This window comes from Mauremys mutica, chromosome 7 (genome assembly GCF_020497125.1).
Source record: "Mauremys mutica isolate MM-2020 ecotype Southern chromosome 7, ASM2049712v1, whole genome shotgun sequence".
Taxonomy (NCBI): Eukaryota; Metazoa; Chordata; order Testudines; family Geoemydidae; genus Mauremys; species Mauremys mutica.
The window spans coordinates 6,033,827-6,046,535 of NC_059078.1; the positions used below are offsets into that span (position 1 = coordinate 6,033,827).

Sequence of the window (12,709 nt, forward strand, 5' to 3'; positions counted from 1 at the left end):
TACTTATTCTAGCTTTTAAATGAGTCCATTTTTCAACTGTGTAGTTTTCTGAATATATTACATACAAATGTTCCTGCTATTAATTTCACAGAAGCACCGTCTTTTAAGTGAACATGGGAGAATACTAATGAAAGGCAAGGTTTACATTTATAAAATTTGAGTAGAGCACTTGAAATTCTAAGCCCTGTTCCCACAAACACTTATTCATATATTCAATTCTGCTCATGTCAGAAGTCCCATTGTACTAAGTGGCACTAGACACACGAGTAAAGTTACATATTTTCAGGCTCAGGGCTCTAATTTTAAGACTTATGTTTATCCAGGGCCCAGTTCAGAAAATCATTATGGCATGTGCTTAAATCCAGGCCTATTCTGGGAAACACTTAATCAGGTGCTTACAATTAAGCATGTTTTAAAGTCCCATTGAAGTCAAAGTTAAGCTTGACTGTTTTCCTGAAGAGGGATGGTGGGGCGCCAGTCACAACTGACACGTAACATGGGACCAACTGAAAACCGTCTGCTCACATTTTGAAAAATACAACAACCTGATCAAGCACAAATGTTCTTACTAAAATCATTCTGCAAATAAAGAATGTGTCTGAAGACGTGGTAAATTGATCATATTCCTCAGATTGAAAAAAGAGTGGAATTCAACCCAGCTCTGGTGACATGAAAATGATAGTCCTCTCGCCATGGGTGAAATGAGACCAGAAAATTAAAGACAAAAATCTTTTAAAAATTTATAAACTACAGATTTGGTTGAAGGAGGGAGAGATTATTAAAGCAATGTTGATTTACTCCCTTACCCGTAGAAAAATATTTTCCACCAAATCGTCTCATGTTGAGAATAGGTTTGTCCCGCACATTCAATGTGCTTTCTCTCTCCAGTGGTTCTTCCCTTTCAGAGAAATAAACCTATAAAAAGATCAGAGAAAATGAATCAGAATTAATTGTATTTGAGAGAGAAAAATCTGCATAATAGCTGAAGACAATCTGTTCAATAAAACTATGGGATGCATTAATCCTAGAAGAGATCTTACCTCAGGAGACAAACTTGACCCAGTATTTGTAGTAGAAGGTCATTTAAATAGCCACACGCTGATAAAACTTTTCCAATTACGTTATTCATTAAATATCTGTATATGTGTAATCCACATGATTAACTGTGCATGTGTAATCTACAAGATTAAGTGCCCCAGTGGATTAATTGTCATTGGAAAAGCAATTTGTACTCCTCAGCCACACATTTGTATTAATCTTTTATGCTCACAAAGAAAAGACAGAATATTTTCTGATAAAGGCCTTACAAGCATGGACTATGAAAAATAATTTGGAAGTTTTCTCCACCCATAACACTGGGGGCTTTGTCCTGACCTCCTTACAAAAGCAAAATTCCCATTGGCTCCAATGATGTCAATCAGAATTATGGTGGAGTCAGGAGTTGAAAAGGGAATTGGGCTCAATTCTGCATGGTAATGAGCACTCTGGCCCCAATCATGACTAGGCCCGTCATGAAACATTCAGAGCTGCTATAAGGGAGGCGTAACTCCACTGAAGATAGTGGTGCTGCACCCATGAACAAGCAAGCCAACCTTAGACCCACCTATAAGCTATAGTTCCGTAGCAAACCAAAGAACGTTGTAGATGCCCGATGCTGCAGAAATTGCCTGTGCCTAGTGAATTAGATTGGAGGAATTGGACCATCTTTATCCAGTGGGGACCATATGGCCAGTGACTGGGGGCTGGACTGGGATACTGCTAGGTATTTGTTTGAAGGGCTATTGTGCTCTATCACTTCACAGATATTAATATTTAGACAGTTCAATAAGGCTGTGGCCCACAACTGAGCCATATCAAATGCATGGCTGTGTCCACCGCAAGAGATTGTGGTATGTGAAGCATTTGTATTCAGGCAAGACGCACAAAACCCAGGCGACACAAAATTACTCAAGAGAGTTAAGTCCAAATAGGACTACAAAGAGATCTCACTAAAGTGGGTGACTGGGCAACAAAATGGCAGATGAAATTCAGTGTTGATAAGTGCAAAGTAATGCCTGTTGGAAAACATAATCCCAACTCTTCATACAAAGTGATGGGGTCTAAATTAGCTGTTACCACTCAAAAAAGCTCTTGGAGTCATTGTGGAGAGTTCTCTGAAAATGTCTGCCCAATGTGCAGTGGCAGTCAAAAAAGGAAAAAGAATTTTGGGAATCATTAGAAAAGGGACAGATAATAAGACAGAAAATATCATAATGCCGCTATATAAATCCCTGGTATGCCCACACCTTGAATCCTTGATTAGGGGTATGGAACAGCTGCCATATCAGAAGAGATTAAAGAGACTGGAACTTTTCAACTTAGAAAAGAGAAGAGGGGAGGGAGGAATTTGACAGATCTATGAAATCATGAATGGAGTGGAGAAAGAAGTGTTATTTACCTGTTCACATAATACAAGCATGAGGAGCACCCAATGAAATTAATGGGCAGCAGGTTTAAAATAAACATAAGGAAGTCCTTCTTCACACAATGCACAGTCAACCTGTGGAACTCATTACCAGGGGATGTTGTGAAGGCCAAAACTATAACTGGGTTCAGAAAAGAATTAGATAAATTCCCAGAGGACAGGTCCATCGGAGGCTATTGGCCAAGGTGGTCAGGGATGCAACCCCATGCTCTATGGGTCCCTAAGCTTCTGACTGCCAGAAGCTGGGACTGGACGACAGAGGATGGATCACTTGATCATTTCCCTGTTCTGTTCATTCCCTCCGAAGCATCTGGCACCAGCCACTGTCAGAAGATAAGATATTGGGTCTATGGACCATTGGGTCTTATCCAGTATGGCCATTCTGATGTTCTTAGGAGACATACACTGGCCAACTTTTGTGCCAGAGTAAACCACTTGCCAGGCACCTGCAAATTCATAGATTTTGGTTGTGTGCTTATGATACAAGTTAAATATGGAGTAGACTGCTGGAGCTCTGATCATCAAGAGCAAGGATCGTGTGTGTGTGTGTGTGTGCGCGAGTGCGCGCACTTGCATTTATTTTCACATGGTGCTATGCTGCCCTGGTACTCCACTGTTACTTCAGTTCATCCATTCTGCCTCCCAATTTCTGCATACAATCCCCGCAAGAAAAAAAATATCAGTTGAGGATGCCATTTCCTTCAATTGTCAGAAATTAAGCGTTGGAGAATGTTAAAAAGAGGCACCATGCCTACTGGGAAATAGCCAAGCCTGGTCCAAAATTTTGCAGTGAAACTTTTCCCTCCAAAGAAAAGCTAGATTTTTGACTAAAAACATTTTTTTTTTGGTGGAAAGTGTCTGCTTTCCATGAACATTTCCGGATTTCACTAGAGAAGGAAAACAGAAAAAAAAATTGACTGAAAACTTGGAGTTTTGGCAACTGAAAATTTCAGATTTTAGTTGTGGGGGTGGGGGGTATAAAAAGTCAAAAAAAATTCCTGGGGGAGGGAAAAACATTTTCTAACTAGTTCTAGAAGTAACTTCATTACCAGATGACGGTTCGGTCGTTGCTTCTTGTTCTGCACACTATCTGGGGTGGACACCCCTCCCTTCACCTTTCCCCAAAGAATCTGGGTGCAGCTAGGTAACAAATAGATATCAAACAAGCATTTGCCAGGTATATACAGCTCTATCTGTGCACAGCCTGTCCTTTTCTTGTAGATATGGAGGGTTTTCCACAAGAGTCCACTGCACAGTTGCAAGAGTCCCTCTCTTTTCTCCTAGTTGCTTTTCATTCCATCTTGGTCTCCCCTTCTCAGATCACTGGGATTTAGTTCTCTCCATACAGTGGGCAGGGAAGCTGAATGCTAATGTAGGAAAAACAAAAAACTTGCTGCTGCCCCAGGCACTGATATTTTTTTCCCCCAGATGGTTTCTTTGGGTACCAAACCAAACCTCTGATTCAAACTTTGTAGATACCAAGTTAATTGAATTCCATAGGGTATTATGGTTAGACCTGGATGTGTTAAGTGTTTCATTACACATCCCTCTCTGGTTAGCCTTGATGTTTTGCAATATTAGCCATTGTTGAATAAAATAGCTATCGCCTAGACACAAGAAGTGAACATCTTTCGTTTTCCCCTTTAATTTCAATAGCTTTATACTAAGTGCTTACTTTCTCTCATCTGATGTTGAGAGCACGTTTAAATTATGTATACTTCTCCCTATCTCCATTTGTTGCCTTCACACCAAAGATTTTTTTAAAAGTTTTAAAAAAATAACCAGACGATGATATTGTAAGAAAATTCCACATCGTTGCAATTTTAGCTGCTTCAAAAAAAATTTAACTGATGAATGGATGGAACCCAGAATGACTATTTTAAAAAAAGTCCTCACTTTTCATCTACATACACCGGCTCTGAAAATTATTGCAAGGAAATCATTTCTTTAAGTACTGTGTGATAAAGAATAACTTGAATAAAACAGCTATTGTTGCTCAGGATTAAGATCAGACTGATGCTTCAAAAGAATACTCCTAGGGCTGCATGGATGGACAAACACCATGAATGAATACATGAAGAGACTCCACCAAGTGCATTATTAGCTAGGCCATTCACTGAATGGCAGCTGATAAGATTTTCAATAACGTGGGCTCTGCTAGCAGTATAATGGTCTGTAATCTAAACATAATTAAAAGTGTTAACAATTTTGTAGCCTTTATCTGAACACATTTTTCCCACATGCTTTAAGTGACCGGGTCATAATCTAAAGACAAGCAGCTCTCTTGTTTTACACTATTAGCCTGGTGAGCTGTAACTTCTTTCTGTGCACAAAGGTCAATGTACCCCAGGCAACATCTCTTGTCAGTATCTTCCACAAATCCAGGATGCACTAAAACAAACACAGATGGATTACATGTTGTCTATTAGCTGGGCACTTCTTTTCCTTTCCTCAGATGCCAAAAAAATAATTAAAGACCCTTTGAGTGTGAGCCATGATAATACATGCATATTATTCAGCAGTGATCCTGAGTTCAGTGAAAAAAATTAAAGTTTAAACTCATTTAACCAAAAATTTATTATGCAACTGTCATTTGTAAAATGTATATTTATACCGTTAAATAAAAGAAGGGCCAAATTCTGCACTCACTCATGGGGCAAATACAGTCTGGGGTTGAGGGGAGATTTTTCCAAAGAGCTCAGGTCAATTTTTGAAAGACTCTCCTCACCCAAAAACTCCCCTTGTGACACCAATGGGCAGAGTTTCTGCTTTGCGGAGCTGTTTGGAAAATCTAGCCTGAAGACAGCAGTTTTAAAGTACTGCAGTAAGCTGTGTATTTCATTGTCATAAAATTTAGCAATGGAAATGAGGTCTTCCAGTCAGATTACACAAAGCACCATCTTAATGCTAATGGAGTCACATAGGGCCTGACTGCGTTGGAAACATGCATGCATGCTACTCTCATTGACTTCAAGTCCCTGGCTGATATTAATGGGAGTTGTGTCGACATACCACAGGGCAGAGCTTGGGACTACCCATAACTACACAACAGTATGTGGGAGAACACTGAAGTTCCTAGGAGCGGAAAGGCTTGATTCTGCAGGCAATGGGGCCACTCCCATGAGTAAAGATTGAGCCGCTTGCAGCCATTTCTCAACCAAAACTCCCCTTGGTGCTGGGGGTGGAAGAGAGTATGAATTTCAGGATTGTACATTACGGCAAAATTTAAGTCTGTTCTTAAGATATTAAAATTTCTGTTTATGGCAGAAAAATTATTCTGTCATAATTGTACGATGAATCACAGGATACTTGAGATCCTAAAGGATCCATCGACGCTGTGAATAACAAACTCACGTGTGCAGTTCACACAGCACTAGGCCCAGCTCTGTCTCACCCACTTAGCCATGTTAAGAAAGATTTATCACTGGTTTCCGATACTTACTGACACGCTGAGCTAGACCATAATCAACAGCAAAGCAAAGCAAAACCGCAGTCATGCTGAGAAGCATATAGTGCATGTGAGCCATTAAACCTGGCTTTAGTATTACTTGAAGGACTATTACTAGCTCACTTTAATTTGCAAAAATTTCGCAGGAGGCAGGATAATTGAATGTGTCATAAAACAATCAGAATAATTCAAATGTTAAATTCATGCTATAAAATTTACCTAACAGATGTTGAGGTTTGTACATTTCCCCAACCCTGCTAGTAACATTAAAACTGCTTTGTCTTTTTTTTTTTTAATTTGTGAGTGCCTGTGCTTCCTTTCCTTGTGAATCTACTGCATGGGTTAGCTGTAGATGCGTACTGCAAGAAAAATGCAGAGGTGAAAGGCACAAGGGAAGAATTCTGGTGGTTTGCAAGAGATGAAGAATTTCAAATATGGTGGCCAAGAGACAGCACCTTTTAATGATCACATAAAAAACAGAAGCAGAAATGTAAGCATGTGAAATTATTCTCAGTTTCATAACACAGCAAAAGGCAAAGGCTTCCTACTTGCCTGCGTTCCTCTCCTGACATTGCCTTGTGAAATAGGGGCACAGAACCACCCCCATCCGAGCTCCTGATGTAGCCAGGGAAAAGTGGGCTTGGCATGGCAGCCTGAAACTCTAGCAATCCCCAGCTGCCTCAGTGGCCCCTGGGGGCCAGAGGCAGCAGCTCAATCTTGGAGCAGCCTTCAGGCTGTGCTAATGTGCACCGGGGTGAGCAGCCTGGAGGGGGCCTGGTTCCTTTGCTGCCCCCTCCAGAGCAGCAGTGAGCCCAGCTTGGTCATAGCTAAGGCACTGGACCATAGTGCCTAAGTGATGACGACATCCTGTATCAAGTTACAACCCATGATGCTGATGACAGCAGCAGTTCTGGAACTTTACACATTGGTCCAAACTGTAAATGCAGGAGCCGGAGCTGAACATCCCCAGAGTTTAGGAGTATCTGGCTTCTGGCTCTTCGAGAAGATGTTTATGTCCACATTTGATTCTGGACTTCCCCAAAGTTGGGATCTTTGATTTAAATAGCGGCTCCTCTTTAAAACATTATGGAGAACAAAGAAAGGAAATATCATAGGAGAGAGACACCATAAAAATTACATTTGGCCCTAAAAACACACCCCATTTTTTCCCTTAAACGCTCATAAGTAATCATAGTACAAAGCAGAGAGTTAGTAAATGCAGTTCTTCAGGCTTGACGCGAGGGAAAAATGTTGTTGGAATAGTTAATGAATATTTACAGAAGTTTTGTAATAATTGCCACATTTACAGATGCTTAATTAGGTGATGTAACACGCTCAAGATGGGTTTGGTGAAGCTGAAAGTCTGGAATCACTCCCCAGTTATTTATTTACTCTTCAGATCAGTATTTTACCAGTGGCCTTTCTGGAAGTTAAGTAGTGTCTAGAACTGGAACATTATGCTAGCAAGATAGTTTATAATAAAAGTGGGTCATAAAACTAAAAATGCTTTTCCTCCTATCAACATGCTTAACTCCCGCGAGAGGAGAGTGGTCCCTGCTCTAGACTGTGCAACCTTCTGCAAGTTACGTAGAGCATCATTTTCAAAAGTGCCTAAGTGACTTAGGAGCCCAAGTCTCATTTTCAAAAGTGACTTAGAGCTGCATTTTAAAAGGTAGCCAGTAGCCTACAGAGACAGCTAAGCATCTAGTGGTAATTTCAAAAGCCCCTAGGCACCTAACTCCCTTTCATGAAAATCCCACTAGGCACCTATGGTTATATTTAGGTGCCAAAATACCTTTAAGAGCTGGCCTTAAGAGCCTGAAAGCAAGTAGGACATAAGGTCCTCGGGCACTTGAGCCATTTTTGAAAATGTTACCCTTAGACTCTGTTCTCTCATCTGTACAGTGGGGATAACAGCACTTCCTTACCTCACGAGGGTCTTGTGAGGATAAATATAGTAAAAGCTGTGAAACTCAAATGCTATGAGGACCAAGAAGGCACCTAACGGGAAGAACGTTAATGGGAGGCACACATATGTAGAAATAGAGTAGTCACTAATGGATGTAAATGTTAACCAACATATAGGGCTTAAATCCCATGTGTGACCCCGAATCCTGCCGCCAGATCCATGTGGATGAACTCCTCCAGCCAGGCAGACTGCCGTGGAAGCGAGCTGGCCTCTACATGGACCCAGGAATCTGACCGCACAGATCTGATTGCAGGATCGGTCAGGTTCTGCCTATGTAACTCTGAAGTGCTCAGACAAGAAAAAGATGAATGTGGTGCAAGTGCCTGGTTAGATTAGGTAGATCTGCCCTCTAGATTTCTTATCTGGAACTCCAATCCCATGTGGCCCTTGCATACAATGGTCAGTTTTGCACATTTGCAATAAGGATGGTATTACTAGTGCGTCCTAGGACAATATCAACACTGTAGCCAATCGGCATATCTAGCATGGCACGATCTTTCTTGGAAGCACTATTGTTGGGCATGCTAACTTGGAGTGGATTAGAAAAGACAATTGTATAGCCTGTGGTAGAGGTCAGATTGCACATGCTGCACTGTATGTATTTGGCAGCCTCGTAGAGACAAATACATAATCACAGAGGTATGCAATCTGTATGGAAAGTTCAGGCCAGATAGAATTACACCACCAGGACGCAAACAATAAGCAGTCATTTGCAAACGCCACATTAATAGATGACCGTTCTCTACCTATCCAGTGATTTATAAGCTAAAGCAGCAATTGCCTCTTTGAAAGAGTCCGGATATTAATTGTCCTCTCATCAAATGTACGTACAATACCCAAGCGTTACCTAAACATCATTTCCATCCTTTCCTTTGGGGAAAGGAAAGCCAACTAAAAAGGATTGCTTTGTTCTTGTGCCAAAGACCTGCCACAGGGGAGAAGAAACTTCTGTTTCTTCATCAAATGCTTGCTAAATAAGCTCCAACTGCCTAGGTGGCCCAACAGGCAACATATCTGCCTTTTATCTCTGCATATTTGGATCCAGGTCAGGATCAGGTGTTCCTGTCCAGTAGGCATGGACATCTGCTCATATGCCAAAACCACCCTGTATTGGGTACAGTCAGCAGCCCTCTCTCAGGGGAGCTGAAGGATTTGAGCTCTGCTGATTTGGCTGAGCTCTGGGCTGGATTGGTACGAGTGTCCAATGATTTCTGGAAGTGTGTTGTCTAAGAATAACCTGAGAACAGGCAGGAGGCATCAGAGGAGACTGGCAGAGTGGGAGGCAGGATGAATGTGGAAAAGTGCCCTGCAGACATTACAAGAGAAATGAAATGATGGGGTAAGTGAGGATTGAGGCACAGCTCAGCAGGCGAAGCAGAGCTGCATTTGGCAAAGATCCAGGCGAGGGGGTGCAAAGTGGCTCTTGTCCACCTTTGCATGTCCCAGATCCCCAGGGCAGCTGGCACAGAGGCAGTAGAGTGACTGGGAAATCAGTGCAAAGGCCTCGCCAACCCCTGACACGGCCCCTATCCTGAGAGGGGGAGAAGAAGAATGGAGAGGAGCCAGCTGTGTCGATTCTATGCCAGCCTGGTGTTCCCAGCTGTGCTGTTGGAGCAGCTTTGCAATGCTGATGGTGGCTTGCTGGCGGAAGCGGGGAGAGGATATCAGATGTTTTCAACGAGCAGATTTGCCCAGCATTTTGCCTGGAATAACAACCACCAAGGACATTTTATTGTGGTATTACTATAGAAGTACCATGGTCAAACAGGAACAATCCAATAGAAATAGAAAACTATTCTCCGAAGTCATCATCATGTTGAAATCCAGACTTCAAAGTCAGAAAGAACATGTGCGAGTGTGATGAATTTTCACTCTTTTTGAATGAGTGTTATCAGCTTAAAGGAATAGCAAACAAGTATGCTCCTCAAATCTACCTTTAAAAATATATACAAGAGACAAAAACAAAAAAATCTGTGCTCCTTTTTTATTTCAGAGCTAGTCTTCTACAAGCCACCCTCGTGCATCTCCCAATTCTAATGAGAGCCTTTGCTTCGGTCAGAGAAATGGCCGAGGAGTGATAAGCCGATGAGCAGATGCACGAAATGAAGTCCCAACCGTAGGTCACTTCCCATCCTTGTCTTTGGGGCTTGTTTTATTTCCAAACATGGACGGATCTACTCAGAGTCCCAGCTAACCACCACATGAGCCTTTCCAACTTCAGCCAGCCAGGAGGAGAGAAGATGCCACCTGTTCTGCTACAGTAGCATAATATTCCTGGTTACCCCTTCCTTATAACTCCTCCCAGATCACACATAGGACCAGCAGGAACCTGGGAACCCCTTACATGCCCATGTACCTTTATACCTTGCCCCAGGAAGCCAGAACTCACTTCACAATCAGATTCATGCGAGTGAAACCTTGCACTTGTGTAATGCTCCCCCTGATTTCATTGCTACCCCCCTACACAAAGAACTCCTTGCAGGATCAGAGCCTAACATACTTATATGCTGGGCAAAGCCTGGTGGGGAAATACCTTCTTTCCAAGAAATGGAGATCAGAGGGCAGGCGACGTGACAGATCAAGCAAGGCACGGGGGATGGCCATGGATAAGGCAGACAGGAGAAAGAGAGGCAGAAATCTATTGTGGTCTCATGTGACTTACAGTAGACAGATCCACGGACCTTCTTTCCGACACACTTAGAGAGAACCGTGTATCAGAGGGGAATGAGAAGGTACATTTAGAATGTTTCATTTTGGCTTTGTAGGTGGAGGGCAGCGCTGATGCAAGGGACTCCCAACAGGGCTGCCAGGGAACAGCAATACTTTTATTTGCAAATTAAGCCTAACTTTCAAAAACAAGGTGAGATGTACATGTGATGGTCACCACCTTGGCCAATAAGGACCAAACTGAAGATCTCCACCACCAAGAGCATTAGCCTAGATAGCCGGGGTGGCCAAACTTACTGACCCTCCGGACCACATATGACAATCTTCAGAAGTTCAAGAGCTGGGGCGCGCTTGACGGGACTGGGGCTCCAGCCCTGTGGGAGGCGACTGTTGGGGCACTAGCCCCACAGTAGGGTGGTGGGGCTAGAGGCTTAAGCCCTGCAGAGAAGGGGGGTCTCATGGCTGCAGCCCCACAGAAGGAACCTTCTGGAGCTTCGGGCTTCTGCAGGAGCAGGGCTGAACCCCTGAGCTGCAGCAAGCTCATGCTGTGGGGCTGAATCCCTGAGACCCCCCAACCCCACAGAGGTGAAGCCAGATTTTTGCCAGGGTTTGCTGGCCCCAGTTGGTCACATGGTACTGTAGGGTCCCCTCCCTGCATGTTGCCATCTCCCACCAACATAGTGCCAGTGTAGACAGTGCTTAGGTCTCTGTTACTTGCGTCGCTCAGGGAGGTGGCCTTTTCACACTCCTGAGCAACATAAGTTACGCTGACTGAAGTGGTAGCATAGACCTGCCCTTAGTCCTGCCATGAGTGCAGGGGACTGGACTACATGACCTCTTGAGGTCCCTTCCAGTCCTATGATTCTATGAAATGGAGAAGTTTTGGATTCAGAACTTTGAAATTTGCATCTCTAGAAAAAAAATAGCCAACACTATAAAGTAAGGGAGACAGAATGCAAAGAACAATTTAGAAACAGAAAATGCATTTGACACCACACAGAAAGACCCTTGCAAGTGAGAACTGGATTCAAGGAGCCAATCCCACACCAAAAACTGCCTGATTAAATGTTCAATCTGCTTCAGAGCTAAGTGTATGGTCACGGTATCGTCCAGGAATCCGCTTCAGAGCTAAGTGTATGGTCACGGTATCGTCCAGGAATCTGCTTCAGAGCTAAGTGTATGGTCACGGTATCGTCCAGAACAAGCCCCCTTGCTCTGAGCAGGAGCTGTTCCTGCCCCGCTCCCAGCAGTAGAATGCTGAATATCCCAAATGTAACCAGCAATGTCTGAGATCTGGTTATTTCTGGAAGCCCAGCTGGAAGGCTCAGCTAATGCAGCGAGTGGTGCTGATTGCCCCTCATTGCATTTGAAAACGGTGTCTCGTGACACAATAAGTAGCATGCTTGTAGACTACACATAGCCATTTCCTCTGATTTCAGCCAAAACACCCCCTTTTTCCACTCGTAATTAAATAGAAGGTCAGGCAACACCCAAACACGACAGCCAGGAAGGCTCCAAAGAGTAAAGCTCCGAACAGATACAAGCCCCCCGACGTTTTTAGATAACAGCTTTGCTAAGGACCACACGACTGGATTGTTTTTACCCTGTGTCACGTCTCATGTCATTAATGCAGAATCAGGCCCTTTTCCTGCTGCCATTGACTTCAGTCAGTGAAGGATTGGGACCTGGACTTCTGTTTATAAGCCCGGACACGGTTTTGTTGTCATCGACAGATTTCTTTATGTTAGACCCTTGGCTGGTTATTGTTTGGATTCATGGATGGTTGCTCGAGATATATTCTGTGTCAGAGCCCACTTCAGCCCAAATCCTGCCACTCCTCTCTGACCCAACACTATGAGAGTGTTGCCATTAACTTCAGTGGGTGCAAGGTCAGATCCTAGGACTGCACCTACAGAAATATAGTGGAACAACTGGTGCAATTCTGCCGTGCAGGCAGAGCATGGAGCGCAAGCAGGACTGTCCTCTGCACAGACGCACTGCATGCTAGCAGGTACGCAGGCAGAACAACCGGGTTGCGTGGGTGGATTGTTGACTATGGCACAATGTGAGGGAATCTAGAACCCTTAGGCTGCTGTGGTACTTCTTCTCTGGATCTTTGCTTTCCCAGAACATAGGACATTTATAGTCAGATTTTGTGCTG

At 43.3% G+C, this 12,709-nt stretch overlaps 1 long non-coding RNA gene across 1 annotated transcript in view; it reads right to left on the reverse strand.

Annotated features, from left to right (window-relative positions):
• LOC123373605 overlaps positions 1-12,709 on the reverse strand; it is a 75,761-nt gene that overhangs the window by 7,706 nt on the left and 55,346 nt on the right. Inside the window, exon 3 of the long non-coding RNA XR_006580777.1 lies at positions 807-915. This is a non-coding gene — a long non-coding RNA (uncharacterized LOC123373605). The remainder of the gene's footprint in view (positions 1-806; positions 916-12,709) is intronic.